At 40.0% G+C, this 5,436-nt stretch overlaps 1 long non-coding RNA gene across 1 annotated transcript; it reads left to right on the plus strand.

Moving 5' to 3' along the window:
- The first annotated feature begins 658 nt into the window (after window positions 1-658).
- On the plus strand, window positions 659-2,765 carry LOC114920532 (uncharacterized). The gene is made up of 3 exons (XR_003808854.2): window positions 659-776; window positions 2,240-2,415; window positions 2,506-2,765. It is a non-coding gene; the product is annotated as an uncharacterized lncRNA (long non-coding RNA).
- The last annotated feature ends 2,671 nt before the right edge of the window (window positions 2,766-5,436 follow it).

The following is a 5,436-nucleotide window of genomic DNA, read 5'->3' on the forward strand; positions in this document are numbered from 1 at the left end:
TCTGGAAAAGGCCAGGGAAATTAGATTGTAAGCTAACAGATTTATTGCTCTGTTTCAACACATTGTAAAAAGATTATAGGACCTCCAGGCAGGTTGGAGGGACAGAGGGGCCGCGGCGTGTCTCTCCGAGTGAGGGAGAAGTATAGAACAGAGACAGACAGAGTCGTGCTCTCACGTTTAGCCGCTTTTCCACTCTGACAGGCACAAGGCAAGCATGTCAGTCAGCCGAGGATAATCTCACGTCTGACCTGAAGGACGGATGTTTAGACAGCATGCCGAGCGATCCTCAGCTGGAGGCCGGCTGGAGGTGATGTGACAGGCGGTGATGCTGTTTTGTCTGAAATTCTGCTTCAAAGTATTCATCCAGTTTGTTTCAACCCATTTTCATTAAGTGTAGAGAAGCTCATGCCACGAGTTATTCTTGAATTTTCCTTTTTTTTTTGTTCCAAGTAGTTTTTTCATGTTTTATTTTGAAAGTTCTTTCCTAGTGCTTTGCGTCTGGTTTTACTTGCTGTCTTTGTTTCCCCTCCACTGTGATAATGTGCCCCACCCTGACTGTCTACACCTGAGTCATTAGTCTCACCTGTGTTTGATTACCCCAGAGTGTATGTAGTCTCTGTACGTTCCCTCCTGTGCCAGTTTGTTACGTCATATTTTCTGGTGCTCTCCTCTTGTGGATTCATCCTAACACCCGCGGTGTATACTTTCCTCTTCCTTTTGCATATTTTTAACCAGTTTTTTTGTGTGGGGTTTAGGTTTCCCTTGACTCCTTATCAGTAAGTCTTTGTTTTAGTTCTGCTCTTTCTGTCTTATGTTTGTGTATGCTTCTAGAGATTGGCAAGCAATACAGAAGCTCTAAATCTCCTGTCAGTCTAATGAACCTCAGTGTGTCAGTTCTTTGTGTCAGAGGGTTTGACGGGTTGGTTGCAGTGAAACTTAACATTGTTGGGTTTTTTGGGAGGAGATTGTTTGTGAGATACAGAAAGTAGTGGAGGAAAACACCACTCTGCATTTTGGGAGCATTTTGAATTGAAGTGAGCTATAGTTTGAGTTCTGATGTTTAGATTGAGCCCGAATTCAGTTTCCATACATTAATAACACCTCATTCACGTCGAAGCATCTTCAAGCAAAGCATGATGAAAATCATACACAGCAGGCCAACAGCACTGAGCCTGTCAATGCTGGATATCCTGACTGTAAGTATTCTTAAATAATAAATTATCTGATTATTTTATGATCCAGAAAGAAGTAATCATGGGTTTCAATGATTAAGCTTTAATGTTTATATAAGTGGTCTGCCTTATAGTATCCAGAAAACAAAGGTTGGATGAGGCCTTGGTGGACTTGACAGTCAAGGATGGCCGAGCATTTTCAGTGGTAGAGGGTGAAAGCTTTCACAAGTTTGTTAAATCCTTGACTCGAGCACAATCCCAAGATACGAGAAAACCAGGGAGATGGCCATTGCTGAGGTCAGGCAGACTCTACAGTTAGTCTTACTGCTGGTATGTGGACCTTTTTTAACATGGATGCCTGTAGTGATAGACCATTTTATATCTGAGAATCTGAGGCCGATCACTTTACATTTAGGGATACAAAAGTTTCCCTTCACCCACACAGCAGATCACTTGGCTGTTGCTATCGCTGACAGTTACTGGCATAGAATAAACCAATAAGGTTTCACACCCACTTACTGATTTACTCATGTTTTGAATGTAGTAGATGAAAAATTATTAGTACAGTACAAACCCCTGAGCTGGAAAACATCCACGTCGATCAAGCCTGCAAAATTGTGGCTTACATTAAGTCGAGCACCCCTGCAGAGGAGAAGCTGTGTGCCATGAAGACAAGTCTGAGGATGACGGTAGTAAAACCAATCCCAGAGGTAGACACAATGTGGAACAGCACCAGAGTTAAGAGAACCTCTAGGTGCAGCTCTGACCTCTCTCAGCTCAGACATATGACCTTTCAGTGCTGAGGAGGCCTCCCAGCAGAGTCTTGTTGTGTTGGGTCCCTTCCATCAAGCCACTGTGGAGCTGTCAAAGAAGAAAAGTGTCAGGATCCAATTCCAATTCCCTTGATAAAAATGTTAAAGCACGTTATTGCTGGACAGTGCTCAAATGCCTCATGGCATTGGTGCAAAATTGGCCAACAATTTGGAAAAAAAAAAATCTGTTTGACAAATCTAAACTATACTGGAGAAAGTAAGTGTTCTGTCTATGCCCACCTTACTGGACCCAAGAATCAAAGACGTGGTGTTTCGATCCAAGGAAATAAGCAAGCTGCAGTCAAGAGGCTGATGAGAGAATGGACAACGGGGGCCTCAGCTCAGCCTCAGGACTACAACCTCTAGGCCTTGCTGGACAGTCATGTAGAAGCACAAAGACAGGTGAACAATGCCACTGTGGAATTTTGCAGGTAATGCGTTCTGTAGATTGACTATATGTACAGTTGAAAGTTTTGAGCTGCATTTGTTCAACCATAAATCTTTTTTTTGTGTATTCCCAGGTATTTGAGAGAGCCACCCTGGGCAGGGCCTGAGGACCCTCTGTAGTACTGAATGACAAGAAACACTCTTTATCACCACCTGTTTAAGTTGGCTTCAAGACGTCTCTGCCACTCTCATCATTGGTGCCATGTGTAATCATTTTTTTTTACAAGGCTGGCTAAATTTTGAGCCAGAAAAGAAGCTGACTTAAACCCAGCTCCAAGGAAAATTATATTTCCAAAAACAAATCTGTAAAATAAATCAAAAGTTTTAGAAAACACTTCTGATTTTAAATATGTATGAAATCTGTTTTAGCCATAAGAGAAAAACCTACAAGTGTGTTTCGACATTAAGCCTACAGTATGTACTTTAATCATATACGAGAACTGTTTCACATCCATTGTCATTTTAAAGGTCACTTGATAGCAAATGACTATGAAGTGTTTATTTATCATTGGGGGATAATGGAATCTTAATCATACCAAGCCAAACATGTAGCTTTAAATTACTTTAAATGCAGAAATTTGAGATTGACCCATTGAGGTGTTGTGCCAATGATTCGGCCCCACCTTTAAACGGCTGCTTTAATTTCAGTATGCCGCCAGATGTCTCTTTTCTTCCTGAGAATGAAACCCTGAAGCGTTGAATCTTCTTCAGCACAAATAAAAATAAAAACCCAAACTTTATGATCCATGATCTGCCCATCCCTATTAAATACATTTATTACCAGAACCTTTTTAAGGTTTAACCATGACAGGGCTCTTCTTGTATCGCCAACCCTTTCTAAACTGGTAAAACTTCCTGGCAACTAGTTTGAGTGGACTAAACCATGAGTGGGGGGAGCTCATTTGAAACAGATAAAAAACAAAACAAAACAGACAATTATGGAAATATGAACATTTTTTATTTTAAAAGCAACAAGCATAAATCCCCGTCTAATACCAATGTAACATAGATGTTACCACCAACTTCAGAACAAAAAGTTCTTTGTCAAAAACATACTTAAATCTTCCCCTCTTATTCAAAAATGGTGGAACCAGGAAGTATAAATAACAGGGAATCCAATTCAAACACTTTTGCTGGACCACTAGAAAATATCTGAGTACCAAGGTGAGAATATTTCTTACATATAACAAACACGTTGAAATAAACGTGAGGTTAATAGCTGCAAGGTCTGTTTTGGTACAAGCTCAATGTTGAAATAAAACAAAGTTTACATCAACAGGCGGCTTTCGTGTAAAAGCCTCAATAACCCCAACCAATTGTTTGCTAGCTGCTGAATACCAAACAGCAGACATGAAAATACCAGCTAGCTACTAGCTTGTGTAGCATAATACAGCTAACAAGCCACATGAGTTATTGAAGACCAAAATGTAGTACTATTATTAAAGGTTTTTAACATTTGTGTCTAACAACAAAACTACGACAAACAATGTAAATGTTGTTCAGTGTTTAGTGGTTGCATGAGTAAGCAAAAAATATGCTAACAGCAGCTTTTACCACAAGTGGCCAAGATAATCAAACCTTACAGGTCTTATGGCCAATTTGTAGTTGGTACAGAGCAATTAACACTAGAAAGCTAGACTTGTTACTAATAATGTTGGTCAAATTTGAAATTAAGTTACTAATCTTAAATTATTCACACAACATTGCAATTTCCCCTCAGGTCTATCTAACATTTTAGCTTCTTGAAGCTAATTGTTTTTGGTTTTATGGTCCATAACGTTCCTGTTTTACTGTGAAATCCATATTAAAGAACATGTTATGTTTATCAGTGGTTGATGGATGAATGACTAAGCAAAAGTTTACAAAGATGTAGGGTTAGCAGTTTTTTCTGGTCGAGCTACTTTAAGCTAACTCTTCCTATGGATCAAAATGTTACTGTTTATGTTCAAATTAACCGTTCCAGGCAGACATGTTTACAGCAGAAGACAACCTGCAGTCAAAATAGCTTCAATAACATCAACCAACTGTTTGATAACTCCTGAATGCCATCGAGCAGAAATTAAAACTTCAGCAACAAGGTAGATACTTGCTTGTGTAGCTTAATACAGCTAACAAGCCAACTATGAGAGTGCTACTGTATACCACAAGGTAGTCGGGTAGTAGATTTGAAAGATTTTTAATGGTTACACATATTCAGATGGATGCTAATGTTGCTTAGATCCTGGTTACATTAAGAAAATGTATGCTAACTCTAAGCAGACATCTTTTTACTCTACCCCAAAGAGGTCAAAAGGTCAATTTTTACAGGTTACATTTTGGTTTTGGTAGTAGTACAATGAAACAGAGTAACTCCTACTTGAGCGGCCCAACTATTAATGTCTATTGCTCTATGATGGGTGAGTTCATGGCTGCAAAACCATTACATTTATCAACCTAACTGGAGTGTCCATTAAAAGCCTGCAGGAAAATTCTCGTCCAACATTTAGAGCTTAAAAGAGGCTGGAATGTTTCACAGTGTCAGCAGTGATTAGCTGAGATGCTAACGCAAACAGATTTGCGACCGTGTGTTCTGTAATCGGCTGAGGAGTCGTGTACAATTCTATCTGGTGTGTTAGCTGGGCTGTTTGTGGTGAAGAAGGGGAGACTAAAGCATGGTTTACAGTTGAGATGAACTCACCAGGGCTGAAGCGTCTGTGAGCTGAGCTGCAGATTTTTTGAGTTTAACCCTCTGATGTCTGCTGTTGGGTTGCACACCAGCGCCTCGGGATCTTTTTCTGTAGTAAATTAATTTACATTTGGAGGATTTTCTAAAGATGCTGGCTTCCTGTGGAGCCCGGCAGATCAAAGTGTCTCATTCTGTGTGTTTGATGATGTTTGATGTTTGCTTTGAGTGTGAATGTTGCTGACTTTCTGCTGTCTTTTTCTTGCCACAGCAGGAGGTGCTCTTTCCTGCCTTCCTCGCCTTCAAAATACGGTAAGTTGCGTTTAACTTTTTTTTTTTCCGG

Source organism: Labrus bergylta, chromosome 15 (assembly GCF_963930695.1).
Source record: "Labrus bergylta chromosome 15, fLabBer1.1, whole genome shotgun sequence".
NCBI lineage: Eukaryota > Metazoa > Chordata > Actinopteri > Labriformes > Labridae > Labrus > Labrus bergylta.